Source organism: Macrotis lagotis, chromosome 2 (genome assembly GCF_037893015.1).
Source record: "Macrotis lagotis isolate mMagLag1 chromosome 2, bilby.v1.9.chrom.fasta, whole genome shotgun sequence".
Lineage (NCBI taxonomy): Eukaryota > Metazoa > Chordata > Mammalia > Peramelemorphia > Peramelidae > Macrotis > Macrotis lagotis.
In genome coordinates this window covers 135,566,256-135,585,596 of record NC_133659.1, presented here as the reverse complement: position 1 = coordinate 135,585,596, position 19,341 = coordinate 135,566,256, and the positions used below count along the sequence as shown (strand labels likewise).

General features: G+C 38.0%; 1 long non-coding RNA gene across 1 annotated transcript; it reads left to right on the top strand.

The window, feature by feature from the left end:
- The first annotated feature begins 410 nt into the window (after positions 1-410).
- LOC141513234 (uncharacterized) lies at positions 411-17,965 on the top strand. Its single transcript, XR_012475743.1, has 3 exons — positions 411-565; positions 4,099-4,203; positions 13,533-17,965. It is a non-coding gene; the product is annotated as an uncharacterized LOC141513234 (long non-coding RNA).
- Positions 17,966-19,341: the final 1,376 nt, after the last annotated feature.

Here is a 19,341-nt window from a genome sequence, read left to right as displayed (position 1 = left end):
TCTATCTGAACTACCACCACAATTCCCCTCAATAAAACTTGTTTGCTTTACTTTCTCTCACTGATTCCTGTCTTGTGATCTTCTGCCCTTCCGTGTCCTATACCTTGGAATCCGGAACCTCACTCAAACCACATGAAGTTACCTGAATATGCCACCAGCATATTCTCAAACTCAAAGTGTCTAAAACAAGCTTATACTTCCTCCTAAATCTGCCAACTTTGGTATTCTCTCAGTGGCATCACCATACAACCAGTCTTACATGTCGAAACACATCGGTGTTCTCTTTGATGCTTTCCTCTCTGTTTCTCATTCTCAAGCAATTCCCAATTTTTGTTGATTCTACCTCCAAAGCCTCTTTTAACTGTATCTTCCTTTTTTGTTCCTGCTGCTATACATAGGTTTAGCTCTTTTTTAGACATGTTTAACTCTTTGTGATTCCTTTAGAAACCCTTTTGGGGCTTTCTTGAAAAAAGATAATGAAGTAGTTTTCCATTTCCTTCTCCAGGTCATTTTACAGATGAAGAACTGAGGCAGAGTTGAATGACTAGAAAAGGACACACATCTAGTAAGTATCTGAAGCTGCATTTGAACTCATAAAAATGAAGCTTCCTGCTGCCAGGCTAGAACTCTATCCACTGTGCCACCTAGTTGCCCTATCCCTACTGCTACTACTCTAGTAGAGACCCTTCATTACTATCTGCCGGGACTGTTACAATAACCTCCTAATGGGTTTTTCTGCCTCTACTTTCTCCTCCCTCTAATCTATCCTTTGGAATACTACACATTAATATTCCTTATGGACAGATTCTAGTCCTGTTATTTCTACATTCAGTGTGCTACAGTAAAAAGAAAGCTGAATTTGGAGTCAGAAAAACTATGGTTTATTATCTGATTTTGATTATTTAGACAGTATCTGTATGATTGTGAGACAAGTCACAAAATCTCTCTGGGTTTCAGTTCCTCATCTATAAAAATATGGGGTTGTATGGATAACATAAAATATTGAAATCTATAATTTTATAATTCTATGACCAAAAGTCTCCAATGGGTTTCTCCATTCCATTGAGTAGACTAGCTAACAATTAGAATTGCACAAAAGTAAAATAGGACCCTTTCCTCTCCAGAAAATCCAAAGCAAAATTCACTCAAGCATCATCAAAAGATTATCTCAGAAGGGCAAAAGATTTTCTTTAAATCATCAAGTAAGTAAAATCATTGATTTAAAGCTGGTTAGAACCTTAGAGATCGGGCGGCTAGGTTGGGTAGTGTATAAAGCACCGGCCCTGGAGTCAGGAGTACCTGGGTTCAAATCTGGTCTCAGAAACTTAATAATTACCTAGTTGTGTGGCCTTGGGCAAGCCACTTAACCCTGTTTGCCTTGCAAAAAACAAAAAAAAAACCTTAGAGATCATCCAACTTCTTCATTTAATATATGAAGAAACTCTGGAAGAGGAGAATGAAGGAATTTACCCAATATTACTTCAATTGTAATTGCTAGAGAGAAGATTTGAACTCTAGTCTTCTATTGTCGAAATGAGAAACTGGTTGTAAAAGTGGAGTTTCAAGGTACCCTCAGAAGGTGATTCATTTTGTGACAGGATAGGAAAAGAGCTGCCTTTTTTTTTTATGACTTTTGTTTCCCCAAACAGAGTCATCTAGTTCTAATGCATATCTGAAAAGTAATCTCCTCTCTACATGCATAACAAGTGGCCATCCATGTTTTAAAATAATAATTAATGTTCATGTCTCATTTTAACCTTACTACAATCTTGTATAATAAATACTATATGTCCCCCCCTGTTTTATAGACAAGGAAGCTGAGGCTCAGAGAAATTACTACTTTACCATGACCACCCAGTCATCAAATGTCAGAAGCAAGATTTGAATCCAGGTCTTCATGACTGATTTCAGCACACTACTACACAAAGCCTTCTAGGACATAGCAGTCCTCCAACTATAGACAACCTATTCTGCTTTTGGATAATCCTAATTATTAAGAGAGGGCAGCTAGGTGAAGCAGTTGTTAGCGTGCTGGACATAGAATCAAGAAGTCTCTTCATGAGTTCAGATCTAGCCTCTGTTTCCTCATCTGTAAAATGAGAAGAAAATGGCAAACCACTCCATTGTTGCTGCCATGAAAACCCCAAATGGAGTCCCAAAGAGTTGGATAGGACTGAAAATTATTGAATAACATCATAGTCATACCTGTTCTTTAGAGAGATCAATTGGACAGTTGAGTGGAAGACATACTGTAGAGGGAAGGGACCTTAGAAAGACTGACCAGCAGGTGTTTGCAATAAGGAAGTCTTTCCTCACATGAAACTTAAATATGCTTGTTTGTAATTTCCATCCTTTGTTAATAGTTCTGCCCTCTGCCATAATAAATCTAATCTCTCTTCCATATGACATGTTCCTGTAAACATTTGAAAATAGCTATCATCCTTGCCTCCTTCCCCAAGTCTTTTTTTTTTTTTTTGGCTGGATAACCATCCCCAACTCCTTTAACCAAGTCCATAAAAGGCAAGATCTCAAGGTCTTTCACCATACGAGTTAGCTTCCTTTGGATACTCTTTAGTTTATCTATGGTCTGTCCTAAATATGGGCCACAGAACTGACCATAATCTAGATGATCTGACTAGGTCAGAATAGAGTGTGCCTAAAACCTTCCTGTGCCAGAATTTGATTTTACTTTTTTTTCCCTCCTTTAGGCTACTTTGTTTTGTTGTTGTTTTCACTGCCCAGATCATGCTGCTGTTTCATATGGAATTTATTAAGCCACCAGATCTTTTTCAGCTGACTGTCTGATCATATCTCTTTTAACTCAAGTGTAAAACATTATGTATCACTATTAATTGTTAGCTTATTTGGTTTGTCCCTGTGTTCTAGATTGGGAGTCTGGCCCAGAGCCTGCTTTTTTGTATGACCAGCAAGCTAAAACGAGCTTTTACATTTTTTTAAATGTTTAAGAAACATTTGCAATTTTACATTTTTATATTTTTAAAAATATATAATCCCCATTTCTATCCCAGCAGTAGTTCGCCAATCTCTGTTATAAATTATTAAGAGCTTTTTGGATACTGAATTTGTCATCCAATGCATTATTTATCCCTCATAATATAGGATCATATACACAATTGATAAGCAACCCACCTCAAGTCATTGATAATCTGAGGGCAAGTTGAGAGGCAGCTATGCCAGGAAAGATAAACCTTGACCACCAGATCCCCTCAGAACCTGAAGCCAAAAACTTTTCGAACAACCTGCAGCCATCACCAAGGAAAAGCAACTATGGAAAGGCAGCTGGCAAATAATCTTGCATCCTTCCCAAAGACTCCAAAAATAAAGTTTTTGTCTTCAAAGTCCTTGACACTATCAAAGGAATCTATATCAAAAAGTGATGTGGGGGCAGCGGCTAGGTGGTGTAGCAGATAAAGCACCGGCCTTGGAGTCAGGAGTACCTGGGTTCAAATCCAGTCTCAGACACTTAATAATTACCTAGCTGTGTGGCCTTGGGCAGACCACTTAACCCCATTTGCCTTGTCAAAAATCTAAAAAAAAATTTAAAAAAAAAAGTGATGTGAATGTATCAATGGAAATACCAGTAAGGAAGAGGCTTTAACATCTGCTTTGCCACTGCATCCTAAAGATGGGCCTTTTCCATCTGACTGGTAACTAAAACCTTCCCTCTCTGTTATCTCATCCATTAGAATGTGAGCTCATTTCTCTGACCCTGGGCAAGTTATTTAACTCCAATTGCCTAAAAACAAAAACAAAAACTAACCTAAGTTGTAGAATCTGAGCTCCTTGAGAGCAGATTAATATCTTACTTTTCAGTTTATATACCCAGTAATCTCCAGATAGTAAGCACTTAATAAATCCTTTATTAATTCATTCATTGATTAAAAATATTAAATAGCATAAGGTTAAGCACAGATCCCTGTTTCACTACTAAAGACTTCACATTAATACTAATACTGTTGATATCATCGAATCATTGATTATGCTTATACTGATTATGAATATATTAATATTAATGATGAATCAATAATGATGTCTTTAGTTTTATCCAGCCAATCAGTTCTGAATCTATCTAACCAGATTGCTTAATGTAACAAGAACTTCGGAGCATGAGCAGATCACTTAACATGGAAGCACCCTGTTTCTGAAAGAAGAAGATATTCTTCATTTCCCTCCCACATGGATGTGAGTAGCCTCCTTCCTATTGACTAAAATGAACTGCATTCATAAATGTTCTATGGTCTATCCAGAGAGGATGAAAGATTACCCACAGAGCAGGCACCATGAAATGACTGGGTGAGATGATGGGTTACCTTTTTAGGCAATATGATCCTAAAAAGCGATCTGAAGTTTTGTTCTATTTCATAAGACCTTTTTTTCAGTTTGAGGTGTGTTGGGAGCCAGGATCTCTAAGCTGTTTGACACAGTCGCAGCAAGAAGACTCAAGGCAGTCACATTGCCTGATGGAACATCTCCTTCTTCAATATATATAGGGATTCCATGTATACCCATATTTATAGGCCTATTATTGATTGCAAAACTTACTCATCCTAATAGTGGAATGACTATAAAGGAAGGATTTCAGAGAAATTCCTTGAATAAAACAGATTGTGAACTCTGTCCAAATTTAACAGGACTGCCTCTCCCTGAGGCATACAAAAGGCTTCAGCATTATGAAATCTTTGGAAGGTACAGCACTGGGAGTTCCAGGGAGATGTCAGAATATATACAGGAAAACCAGATACAATATGGGTCAGATAGAATTCCAGGGAAATTAACAGTTTTGCCCCCCTTATCATACACAGGAATATATGATAAAGATGGTGAGAGAATAGTTAGTATAGGTAACCAATATGTGAATTCTAACAGCCTTAGTTTATTGGGAAAGAATAAAAAGTCATAGAAACCGTAGCATCTACCAACAAGGGCTGAAAGGAAAATTAGTTACTGAAGGAGTCAACAGACAGGTGGACAAACATAACTACCCTCACTATAGTTTGTCAGCATATCGAAAAACATTACATATGTGGCACAAAAACATAGAAGCATTCCATTAAACAAATTATATCAAAGATTATTATAAGGAAAGTTCTGTTTAATTAATAACTTTACTATGCAGCAACAAACTAGGCAACAGACAGGTTGAGGTCATCACGATCTGAGCAGGGACAAGAAAATTAACTACATGATTGATAATCACACTTGTAACCACTACATGATCAAACTTGTAACTATATGAACTATATGATTAATGATGAAAATTGTATACTTTTGTAACCAAGGAAATGATTTTAGTTTGCTTGTTTCATATGATTTTGAGACTATAAAAATAAATCTAAGCAGCTGACAGTCAGTCAACCCGCTCCTGCCTTTACCCACTTGTTGACTCAACTCATTTTGCCAACTCTATCCCTCCTGTCAGGTTCCAAGGACCCCGTGGAGGCTGGACCCCCGCAGAGGTGTAGGAGATAGAATCCCCACCACTAGATCTAAAACCAAACCATGATGATCTTGGAGCCAGGATTCCAGGCTCATTGTTCAGCTAGACTCAGAAAAACTAGAAAAACCAGGATGACTGGTACTCAGACCCAGGAGGGTCCTTGGACTTGAAGCTTGGGCCTATATTGTATAACAGAAGTCAGCAAACTTATTTGAAAAGTAAAAATTATTAGCTAGTGGATCACTCAAAAACTGGTTATTAAGCTAGATTTGGCCTGAGGAAAACTGTGAACCTAATCCACTTTTCTCTACAGAAAAAGGTGGTACCAGGCTAGATTATGCACTTCATATTGGAAAGTAAGGTTGGTACTTTATTATACCTTTGAAGTCAATAGTCCTTTGTAAAAGCTAATCTATTCAAATGTTTAAATCAAACTGAGGTAAAGTTTTTCTCCTTCATTGGGGGAAAATCATCAGTGGGGGGGTTGAAGCTAGTTACAAAGAGCCAGACACCCCAAATACCTCCTAAAGTACTGGAAAACTTGAAGAGATTACCCTACCTTACCTTCAGGCAGTTACATTTGAATAAAAAATTCCATCTTGTCTACAAGAAAAGTATGAAATTTTCCTTTTAAATGATTCCAGACTTATCTTTTCTAAGTAATGCAGAGTTGAAGAGAACTCTAAGGGATTTATGATAAAGAATACTATTCTTCCCAAAGTCAGAGTTGATAGTAACTGAATACAAATCGAAGCATACTTTTTTCTTTATTTTTCTTGAGATTTCTCTTTTTTGGGGGGGGCAGTGGTTATGTTTACTTTTACAACATGATTATTGTGGTAATGTTTTGCATGACTGCACATTACTAACTTATATCAAATAACTTGTTTTCTCAATGCGGGGAGTGGAATGGGAAGAAAGGAGAGAATTTGAAACTCAAGGTTTTAAAAATGAATGTTGAAACTTGTTTTTTCATGTAACCAGGGAAAAATAAAATAATTTTTTTTTAAAATGCTTTCATAAAATCTATTCAGACTTTAGCTTACAATAACCCCATGATCTATGACTGTAGAAACCCTAACAGAAAATTCTGTTTGTTTTTTGATGGAGCTATGGAGACATAGTGGCTGTTTCCATATGAGACTGGCAGATCTTTGAGATCTCTTAATCCTTTTCTAGATGTTCAGGAACCAACACTTTAGTGATTCATTCTTGAATTTTCCCAGGAATCTCTAAGTCAAGCACACAGCTCTGCAATTTCTTCTCCATTTGTTTTGTTTTCTCCTCTCTCTCTCTCTCTCTCTCTCTCTCTAACAATTGCCATATAGTTACCCTTCTCTAATCCTGGAATATCTCATAGTGCCAAGCCTGACTTTTTTGAAAGTTACTGACAAGGGTTTCAACAAATACATCTGCCACTTCTTTTAGATACAGTTCTTCTGGTCCTGGGGGTTTGAACTCCTTAAGGATATTGAGGTGCTCTGTCTTTCTACTTCTCTTGAGAATTAATTCCCCTCTTCATCTTTTTTATTGTGTTCAGTCCAGAAGTCATTCTCCTCTAGAGAAGAACCTAAAGCAAGATAAAAATAAAACTTCTCTTTGTTATTCTTCACCATTATTCCTTCAATCCAAAGCAGCGGTCTTCTCTATTCTTTGATCTTCTTTCCCCAAATATAGTTAACACTGAGGAGACAATGACAGCAATTGAGTCAGGAATACAGGACAAAGATTGTCACTTCCTGTCCCTATAGCCTAGCCATAGTGTCTTACGTGCTATTGCTCACATCTCTCATTGCCCTGATGTTGCATTGGCTCTCCTTAAAGCATGTTTCCTTTTCTGTTCATCTTTCCAGTCATCCTCAGTTACTTTTCCTCCTTCCTCCTATTACCTGATCATTTGGTGAATCTCGTTTCCATTTCCCCAGATCTCTTGCATCCATTCGCATAACCACCACTCTCATTCAAACCTTGGTCCACCCCTCACTGGAGGAACCTATGCTTTCTCCTGCACTTACACAGCCACCAACGTGATATTCCATAATGCCCGATTGGTCGGGCATCCTTTCTAACCTCGTTGGACACTACTATCCTTTGCTGCTCTGTAGTTCAGCCCTAGCGGCTTATGTACTATTCCTCACATACAGAGACTACATTTCTCATTGCTGTGATTTTGCATTGTCTCCCCTGGAAGCAAGAAAATTCTCCCTCTTCATTTCCACTTGGGTTGTTTCAAGACTCTCAGCTCAGGTGAATGTTTGCCACCCATCACCTTGAGCTCCAGGTGTGGTCCTCCTTGAGGATGTGTGTCTGAGATATGTATATCCATCTATCTATCTATGTATGTACATATATATGTGGGGGTGCATGCATGCACTTGCATGTCTACACACACACACACACATGTACTCTATCCTGATGCAGAATGTAACCTGCTCCCCTCAACAATCCGTGACTTGGATCCCCTTTTACAACTGAGAAAACTAAGTGGGACGGCGACGTGGTGACTCGCGCGGGGACGCGCCAGTAGCTCAGAAGAGGATGATTTCTTTTTTTCCTTTTTTCTTTTTTTTTTAAGTTTTTGCAAGGCAATGGGGTTGTGTCTTGCCCAAGGCCACACGGCTAGGTCATTACAGATGATGATTTCTTGAAGAAGGCGGGGGGTATCCGGGGACGGGCACGGGCCTCACCTGCCCAGCGCCTCCGAGGGGTCACGCGCTGCCCCTGCAGTGACAGGCTGGTCCGGCAGGTGGCGGCAGGTCAGCAGGAAAGGAGCGACACGCAGCCGCGAGGCCGCATCCCGCAGTGGGCGGCGGCTTTGGAGGCAGCCAATGGCTGCCGAGGGGCGGGCCCGGAAGTGACGCAGCGCCCCGCGCGGCCCCCCGGTCCCCCGGCGCGGCCCGGCCTCGTGCGCCCTTTGTGAGTCCGTGCCTGCGCTTTTCTCCTCCGCTCCGGCCGGCTTGAGGCCCTGCCCGGCTCTGGCCTCGGTCTCCCCGACTGTCGAGCGGGTGACGCCACGGCGTCCGCCCCGCCCCGCCCGGGAGCTCCCGGGCTTTTAGCTCGGCCCGGGCCTGGCCTTGCTTCTACAATGCCAGCTGACCGGCCCGCGTGAGTGCGCACGTTCTGGTACGTGTGTACGCGCGTGTGCACTTGCCTGTGAGCGCACGTGTGCGTCGCACATGCGCCTTTCCGCGCGTGTGGGGGCGAGCTGGGCCCGGGCCTGCGCGCGCAGCTCTGGCCGCTGTGCATGTCCTCGTTTGCTGTGGTTGTTATTGTCCCCCGACGGTGACCCGGTGACAGCAGGGTCACGGCCGGGGTTGGCCTTGAACTCGGCTCTCCTCTCTCCAGGCTCAAAGATGTCGCAATCATGAGTCATTGCAACTTTTCAGTCATTGCAACTTTTTTAAACATGACTATTAACAGCTTAGATTTCTTCTTTTGGAAACTTACCAAAGATTGCCTTTTTTAAAATGTTTAAATCTCTTCCCTTATATGTACTAAAAATCAGACTTAAAGGTTTGAAATGAGCTCGCCTTTTTTGTTTTGATAAATTCGGATTTTTTTCCCCATGTCTTTTATATCTTTTCCTCATGTATATATCTTGTAATATCTGCCCCTCACTGTTCTGACAATACTGTCTGCAGGAGAGATTTACCGGGTGTAGATTTGACCAAATCTGGATGCTTTTTCTGTCTTTAGTGCCATTTTTAATTACTCTAGAATACTTCAGGGAGACCAGAAAGCTTTATGTGAAATATGAAATATGAAATTAAATATGTGCATGGGTGTATAAATATATATACATGTACATATACATATATATACATATACATATACATATATATATATATATGTGTGTGTGTGTGTGTGTCTGTTTTGTTTTCTACAAGGCAATGGGGTTAAGTGTCTTGCCCAAGGTCACACAGCTAAGTATTAAGTGCCTGAGACCAAATTTGAACTTGGGTCTATCCACTGTGCCACCTAGCAACCCCTGTGTATGATGTATTTTGAAAGGGCAAACTCATTGTTCATAACAGGAAACCACATATATACTTCCATTATTTACAATTCATTTTTTAAAAATCTCATATATACAGATTAACATGAACACATCTTATGCTTCTGTCATACTCTACTGAAATATTTAAAAATCATCTAAGCATGAAAGGTAGAGAGAAAGAACTAATTTTAGAGTCAGAGGACCTGTGTTCAGATTCTGCTATAGAGGAGAATTTTGACCTTAACTTTCATCTATAAAATGAGGGGATTTGATTTTATTATTTCTGAAGTTCCTTGAAATTCTGAATCTATAATTTTTTTGCCCTATATATAATCAATAAATAAAGAAAGCGTTTATTTTAAAACTTGAACTAATTTTTATGTATCTGTGATGAAGTGAGGAAGGAAACAAGCACTTACTACTATGGTAGGTGGTGGAGTAGACAACACTGGACATAGAGTCAAAAGGACCTGAGTTCAAATGTGAGCTCACACACTCACTAGCTGTGTGACCTTGGGCAAATCACTTAACCCTGTTTGCCTGGCATCAGTGATATCGCCAGTCATCCTGATTCATATCTGGCTACTGAACCCAGATGGCCCAGCACAGCACCAACTCACTTGTATGTCATGCCATCTTCACCTTGATGTCATGGTCTTCTTCAGGAATGAAGGTCAGGGGTGCAGCTAGGTGGTGAAGTGGATAGAGCACCAGTCCTGGAGTCAGGAGGATGTGAGTTTAAATGCAGCCTCAGACACTTAATAATTACCTAGCTGTGTGGCCTTGGGCAAGTCACTTAACCTCATTGCCTATCAAAAACAATAACCAAAAAAAAGGAATGAAGGACAAAAAACAAGTGCCTACTTAACAACAATTATTTTATAATAATTTAATTAACAATGTCATAGAACTCAAAAAGCAATTAGTGTAGATAGATACAGGCATTATTACTATTACCTGTCTTTTTAATATCTTCTTTATAAAGATGAACATATTACAACTTTTTTCCTTCTTTTGTAATGGTAATACACATCTTTCTCAAATCCTAATTTGTTTCTCCCTCTCTTGCATGGCCAGTTTTGTGATTCACTGAGCTTATTATACACTTCTGTCTTTTAAGAACTTATATTAACATTAATTATATAATACATTATTTTATAGCTATTATTCTAATATGGTGCTAAGAGTTTAACATATTCCCCACAACAATCCTGTGACTTACCCCCTTTTTACAATTGAGGAAACTAAGTCAGACAGTGATTCAATGACTTGAACAGGGTCATACAGCTAGAAGGTATCCTAGGATGGGTTTGAAATCAGGTCTCCTCTCTCCAGGCTCAAAGTCCTAATCATGGTATTACTTGGTTGTATTGTATCCACAGTTGTCCAGAACCCAGACTTACAAGTTACCCAAAAAAGATTCAAAAGTCATTTTACTCTTGGGGTGGCTAGGTGGCTAGGTGGCGCAGTGGATAAATCACCTGCCCTGGAGTCAGGAGTACCTGGTTTCAAATCTGGTCTCAGACACTTAATAATTACCTAGCTGTGTGGCCTTGGGCAAGCCACTTAACCCCATTTGCCTTGCAAAAAACCTAAAAAAAAAAAAAGTCATTTTACTCCCTTTGCACCTCTTCCCCCCGCCCCCAATTCCCCATCCTTGAACACAAGCGACTAATCTACTTATAAGTTTTTTTTTTATTTTGGAATTTTTGCTGAGAAATCCTTCTAGACCCCTTTGGGTTTTTAATGATATTCTTTTTCCCTGAAATAATATACTCAAATTAGGTTGATTTCAGAACTGAGCTGTACTTTAAAGACATATGTCTACTTTTGTCTAGATTTGTCATCTTTTCCCCATTATTTCTGAGAAGTCTGATGAAATTCTAATGGGCAATTTTTTGTAATTCTTTTCCTTTTTCAATGCTTGAAGGATTCTTTCTTGTCTTTGTCATTTTTAAATTGAATAATTGGTACTGTTGAAACTTGTGTTATGGATTTCTTCATTCTGGGATCCTGTCAATTCTTTCCATTTGCACAATGTTACCTTTTCTTGAGCATTCTGGGAAATCATTCTAGTTCTTCAGATATCATAAGTTGGGAGTGAGGGGGTGTCTTTCTTAATACTCTTGGAAAGGTTTGAACTTTTGGCTATATTTTCCAAGTTCAATACTCTTTCCTATATCTCCAATAATTATTTCTTAAGTCTATGACTTTTGGACATTTTTTCATTTTTGTTAGACTATATTTATTCTGTTTTTGCTGCTTCTACTGGTAATTTTAGTTCTCCATTTAGTTCTCCATTTCTTTACATTTGCATTATTTGGTCTTCCATTTCTTTGCTGTTGATGATTTGATCTTCCTCTAAGTAAAACATTAGCATCTAATTTATTTTGTCCTTCAGTGTCTTTACATTGCTTTTAGTAATATTTTAGTATACATTTCTGTCAATATTTTAAACTTTTTTTTTTTTTAGGTTCTTGCAAGGCAAATGGGGTTAAGTGGCTTGCCCAAGGCCACACAGCTAGGTAATTGGATGGAGAAAATGTGGTTTAAAGGGTCTCCTCCTAACTGTGAGCATGCTTCAACAGTAGAGATATTGTATATGGAAATGGACCCTAGTCCTGGAGCCTTGTCTGGAAACATGGTCTCAGTGATAGTGCAGGTGTCAAAGACCACCAGGCTAAAAACAACGGGACAGTGTAACTAATTAAATTTGTCTATCATGAATATTGTTTTCCAAAGGCATCATTATGATTTTATATTGTACTCAGAAGAAATAGAACTACCTCTGTCATTACACTCAACTGAGATCAATGTATAACATGGAACCATTGTAAAAACTAACAGAATGCTTTCTGTGGGGGTTGGGGGGGAGGGAAGCAAGAATGGGGGGGGAATTGTAAAACTCAAAATAAATAAAATCTTTCTTAAAAAAAAAGAATAAGGGGGGGGCTAGGTGGCATAGTGGATAAAGCACCAGCCTTGGAGTCAGGAGTACCTGGGTTCAAATCCGGTCTAAGACACTTAATAATTACCTAGCTATGTGGCCTTGGGCAAGCCACTTAACCCCATTTGCCTTGCAAAAAAAAACCTAAATAAAAAAAAAAGAATTAGAACTACCTTCCTTTCTGCTATACTTTGTAGAGAGACTGCTTTTTTTCAGTGGCAGGATGAAGTTGAGGATGATCAAATTCCCCAGACCTTGAATACACCTCCAAAATTTACAGGTTGAATGAGTCCTACAAAATAGAAACTCTCATTTGGAAAACACCTTTATTAACAGAATGCTCTACATAGTTGGTCATATTATTATCTCTTTCCACATTACATATTTATTAGTCAACCCTTCTTGAATTCCTATGGGTAACTAAAAACAGGGATCCTTTGTTTTTTGTCTGTTTGAATGATTTCTTTGAAAGAATTAAAAAAAAGCCCTCCCTTTTCTAACTCTATCCTAAATGCTCCATTTCCATTCTGTGGGCAAGGACTTATCTACCAGGAGAACAGCATTGAAACTTGAACCTCAGACAAGCATTCCAAGAGCTCATTTTCACATGGAAAACATTGTTTGATTTTTTTTTAAAATATAGCTAACAAAATGGAAGGCTCAATGGATGTGGAAAACCAGCATGGATCTACAATGAAATGTATATCTAGTTTCTTAGAGCTATATCTTCAGTCGGTAATTAAATCTGAAAGCTCAAAACTCATTAAACTGAATTATTGGTCATTTCATTCATAGGGAAGTCATTAAATTTCTGAGTTTGTTTCCTCACTTATACATGATTGACAATACTCCCATTGTGTTTCCTGTTTCTAACCCTGATTTTCCAGACTTTATAACTTGCCTTCTTTACTGCTAGCTCATCTTGGAATTTCCTTTTATACCTGGGGCTTCCTTGCCCTTCTTTCCCAGTCTTCTACCCTAGGGCCCCTGGAATATTCTTTCTCAAGTCTGCCCCCCCCCCCTTTTCCCATCAACAAGTTCTTCTAGGAACCTCCATCTTTTCTGATGTCCCCACAAACTACTGACCTCCCCACCAAAATCACCTTGTTTTTCCTTCTTATATGTATTAGGGAGGACTTCCTAGAGGGGCTGGCATTTGAACTGAACCTTGAAGGAAGAAACCAGAACAGATGGATTTCAGAAAAACCTGGAAAGACTGCTATGAATGTGGCTGTGTGAAGTAAGCAGAACCAGGAGAACATTGTACACATTAATAGTAACACTATGTAATGATCAACTATGATAGACTTAGTTCTTCTCAGAGTACAGTGGTCAAAGTACAATTCTGAAAGACTGAATGGAAAATGCCATCCACATCCTGAGAAAGAACCATGATCTGAATGTAGATCAAAGCATACTATTTTCTTTCTTTCCTTCCTCTTTCTTTCCTTCCTCTTTCTTCCTTTCCTTCCTCTTTCTTTCTTTCTATCTTTCTTTCTTCCTTTCTTCCTTTCTTTCTTTCTTTCTTTCTTTCTATCTTCCTTTCTTCCTTTCTTCCTTTCTTCCTTTCTTTCTTTCTATCTTCCTTTCTTCCTTTCTTCCTTTCTTCCTTTCTTCCTTTCTTTCTTTCTTTCTTTCTTTCATTTTTGTGAAACAGTGGGGTTAAGTGACTTGCCCAAAGTCAAACAGCTAGTGAGTATCAAATATCTGAGAGCAAATTTGAACTCAGGTCCTCCTGACTCCAGGACAGGTATTCTAGCCATTGCACCACCTAGTTGCCCCAGAGCATACTATTTTCACTTTTTTAAAATATGTTTTATTTTTTTTCTTCTCGTGATTTTTTCCCCCTTTTGTTCTGATTCTTCTTTCACATGGTGATATGTTTAACATAGTTATACATGCATAACCTATATCAGATTACTCAATTTCAAGGGTGAGGAGGGAGGGAGAAAAATGTGGAACTCAAAATCTTACCCAAAAAATGAACATTGAAAGCTAACTGTAGGGGCGGCTAGGTGGCGCAGTGGATAAAGCACCGGCCCTGGAGTCAGGAGTACCTGGTTTCAAATCTGGTCTCAGACACTTAATAATTACCTAGCTGTGTGGCCTTGGGCAAGCCACTTAACCCCATTTGCCTTGCAAAAATCTTAAAAAAAAAAAAAAAAAGAAAGCTAACTGTACATGTAATTGGAAAAAATTTTAAATAATAATAATATTAAAAAAGAAAATGGAGAGTTCCCTGGAAAGTTCTGAGTCTTTTAAAAGACAGCCTTTGGGAGGTGTATATTGCCTTGCCCCACAATCCTCCAGTCAGAGGGAAGAGACAGCTGAGGATGCTGAGAAGGTCTTTGAGTACCAAAAACTGAGATAATCAACATAATGAGATTTCAGGAATCTCTTATGCTGGGAGAGGTAGGTTGTTTCCTGTGTTGTTGATGGAAAATGGAGAGTTGCTTTGAGGTGAGCTCAGATAGGGACTTTTCTTTGGAAGTGAATTAAAGCTCAGTCATCTTTGGCATGTAACCCTCTTTAAGCAGGAAAAATAGCAATTCCTGATAACCATCAGTTGGGGAAATTCATTTTAATCACTGAGAAGATGCTGTGACATATTACTAAGTAGCTATCAAGAGAGGCTAATATCAACATGGATCTAGGAAAAGAATACTTTCCCACATAAATTTAATCTCATTCCCTGTTGAAAGGACAGGGTATAGTAATGGGGATGAAACAATAAGATTTTCTCTCCCAGAGAAGACTAGATCTAGAGCTGGAAGGAAACTCCAAAGGCCACTGAGTCCAGCCCTTCTTATTTACAGATGAGGAAACTGAGGCTCAGAAAAGTTATGTCATCGTTTCCAGGGTCACATAGCTGAGGTAGAAGCTGAGCCTAGGTTTTCCCTCCAAGTCTAGCACCTGACCTATTATGTGCTCAAAGACAAATTTAGAAGATGTACAGTGCATTTAATAAATGTTGATTATGAATGAAAGAATGAATTAATACTTCTTTTCATTGACAAAGTATTTTTAGGTTTATTCATTGTTAATTATTAAATACTAATACTATGCCATATTAATACTAATTAGGTTTTCTAATAGCACCCCCATGTGAAGGGAGTTAAATGAATATGATTATTCCCATATACATATATATATATATATATATATATATATATGTATGTATAGATAGATAGATAGATAGATAGATAGATAGATGAAACAAGTATAAAAAGTGTCAAGTGAATAGCCCAATCAAGGTCACACAACTAGGAAGTAGCACATCCAATATTCACAACCAGATCCTGGACTTCAGAGCCAGTGCTCTACCTATTGGACCACACTGCCACAGAACCAGCACATGGCTATGAAAATCAGGAGACTTGGGTTTTAGCTCCCATCCTCCCATTGTATGTGACCTTGGGCAAGAACCTTAACTCATTTGGAGCTATCAAATGAGGGGATTCAGTTAGACGATCTCCCTCATCATTCTCAGAGCTCTAAAATCATGTCCTACTGGTCCACAGCAACTTACAAAAAGAAGTCAGTGATGGTTGAGAATCAGCTTAAAAGGACAAATTGACAGTGGTGGCTGAAGAACAGAAATACATCAACTAATAACCCTTCCCTCTCATGCTGGTGGCTAATTTTCAGTTCAGTTTTGAAGTTCTTTCTTCCCATCATATCCAAGGAATTCCATGACTCTATAGAAGTGATTTTAATCAGTGGCTAAAAGACCTCTTGGGTAGTAGGGGAATAGAAGGGTGTGATGCCTCAGAGTTATTGCAAGAGTCCATCTCATTAAATGACTCATTATAATAAATGTTAATGAACTTTTTTCAGATTGAAGAAATAATATCATACCTGACCCTTCATAACTCCGTGGACCGTAATTCCAATACTGTCTATGGGACTTTCTTGGCAAAAATTTGGGAATGGTTTACCATTTCCTTCTCCAGTAGATTAAGGCAAACAGAAGTGACTTACCCAAAGTCATGCAGTTTATTAAAGGATATGAGGTCAAATTTGACTTCCTGACTTCAGATCTGGCGCTGTATCCTCTGAGCCACCTAGCTGCCTTTTAAAGAAACATTCCTGAGTTCTTAAAATAACAGAATAACAAGTACGATGAATACAGAGATGTATAGAAAGATTTACATTATCTTATAGTGAAGCAAGTAGAGCCAAAGAAACAATATATATGGTAACTATAACAATGTAAAGCATAAGAACAACCACAAAAACAATAAAAAAAAAAGTTGTAAAATTACAATAAGAATGCTCCAAAGAAGAGATATGAGAAGAATCTTGCACTCCATCATCCTCTTTGACAGAAGTGGTCCACAAATGTGGGACCTTGCATGTATTTTCAGAATTTTTTGATGTGCCTATTGGTTTTGCTGATTTTTTTCCTCCCACCTCACCCTGGGCAGCATGTTTCTCATTCTATAGTAAAGTAATAAAGGTAGGCTGCCGTCCTGTGGGTGGTGGGTGATTTTTATCAAATGATTGACCTAAGAGAAGGAGTGAGGGAGCAGCTAGGTTTTCCAGGACAAGGTCAATAGAGTAGAATCCATCTACTTGTCTAGATGTTGCAGTAGAATATCTGGAGTCATGGGGCTCAAAAATATTTATGAATGAAAAAAATAAATGAATTCTGATGCTTTTTTACAGTCAAATCAAGATTCTCAAATTATCTTGTTGGAAAAATAATTTGTAAAGTGATGCAAAAAATAATTTGTAAAATGATACAAAACAAAGATAATTTGGAAAGTGATAAGTTTAGGAACTCTGGTCAGCACAATGACCAACCACAATTCTAGAGGCCTTATGATAAAACCTACTACTCACCTCCAGACAGAGAAGTGATGAAATAGGAGTTTGAAATATGTGTATGTAATTTTTTTTAAATTATTGGAATTCTTTTTGACTATACATATTTGTACGTTTTTATTTCTTGCTTTCTGAAGGAGGGGATAGATAAGAGGGAAAGATTTCGAAACTGAAAATTAAATTAAATTGAATTTGAATTTAAGTAAAATGAATTGTTACCAAGTGAAGTAAGCACAACCAGGAGAACATTGTACACAATAAAGCAACATTGTGTGATAAACAATTATGATTGTCTTAGCTCTTTTCAGCAATACATTGATACCAAGACAATACCAAAAGATTCATGATAGAAAATTCTATCTGCATCCAGAAAAAGAACTGATGAAGTCTGAATACAGATCAAAACATACTATTTTCGCTTTATTTTTCATCATTTTTTTTATTTTTGGTTTGTTTCATCTTTCACAACATGACTAATAGAGAAGCGTGTTTTATATGATTGAACAAAGAGAACTTATGTCAATTTAGAGCTCAAAATTATGTAAAACGAGTGGTAAAATTATCTTTACATGTAATTGGAGAAAAATAAAATACTGTTTTTAAAAAATTCAAGTACAGAAATGAAAAGAGTAGACAACTGGAAAGCAAGACTGGCAACTGTATTTATTACCCACTAAGCTTTATGAGGCCAGGAACTCCAAAATTTGTCTTTCCCCAGATCATCAACTTAGAATCATGTAACAACCCTCAATAAGTATTTTGTTTATTCAAACTAATTGAATAATCAGAGGAATTATGCACAAAAAGAATCATAGAATTTCAAATTTGGAAGGAATGAGCCAATGAACCAGAATGTTCTACATCCAAGTTTTCCCCTGTGCAATTAGTATCATTGCTTCAAATTCTGCATAATAAGTCTGACCCTTCTTCCATGTGACAGGCACCATTCTTCAATAGTTAAAGCCTACTCTCATAACCCCACAGGGACTAGTGATGCAACCTTAAATTACCAGGAAAAGAGACTAAGATAAGGTTATCCCCATTTGGATTGAATGTGGAAGACAGAGTTCACCATTGTCCCAGATCACAAGCCTGATACTGGGCATAGGCATAAATGCCAGCCTCTTTATGTTTTGGGGGAAGATGCTCAAAAATGTTGGGGTTGGGTTCCCATAGAGATCTATTCATTTGACATTGTACAAAAGCTAAGGAGACTTTTTCTAATATATTTTGCTTTGGGACTCATTTTAATATAGTCTTCAAATGAGTGGAAAGTTTGAAATTAAAGTATTTTTAATAGGGACTTCAGGGACCATGTAATCCAACCCTCTCATTTTACAGATGAGGCCCAAGAAAGTTAAAACCTGCCCAAACCTACCCTAATGGAATGGAATGTTACTATGCTATAAGAAATTCTGTATTTGATTAAAACAAATATTCAAGATAGCTATAAAAATGTAAATGGAGGGACAGCTAGGTGGTGCAGTGGATAGAGCACAGGGCCTTGATTCAGGAGGATCTGAGTTCAAATCCAAGTCTCAGACACATAATAATTACTCTGGGCAAACCCCACTGCCTTGCAAAAACAAACAAACAAAAATGTAAATGGAAAGAATTACTATATACCAAAAAATCAAAAGTAAATGTACCAACATTACAAAGATCACACAGAACTCTAATGAAGAGATATGAAAACATCCCTAACCTAACCCCACAGGCATTACACATTGTACATATTTCCAGACATTTTCCCCCTAAAAAAATACTGTTTTGTCATATGGGAAGGGGGAAGGGTGTTTCCAGAGAAGGAGGGGAAAACTTGGGTGATATAAGAAATTGAAAATATCAATAAAAAAATTTTTTTTAAAAAAAGAATTTTTAAAAATTGCCTAAGCCTACATAGGTAGTAGAGGAAAGGTTCCTACTCATGGAGCATGAAATGGATAAAACTTTACTCTTTGGAAAGCTATTCTTTCTTTTCTTTTAGAGGAAAGTGACCAACAAGATAAATCACCTGGGGAAAAATTCTTAATATATCATATGAAAGAATCATCCTGGACCAGAGCTTCAATAGCTTGTATAAAATTACCATAGGTTATGTTCATTTTTAAC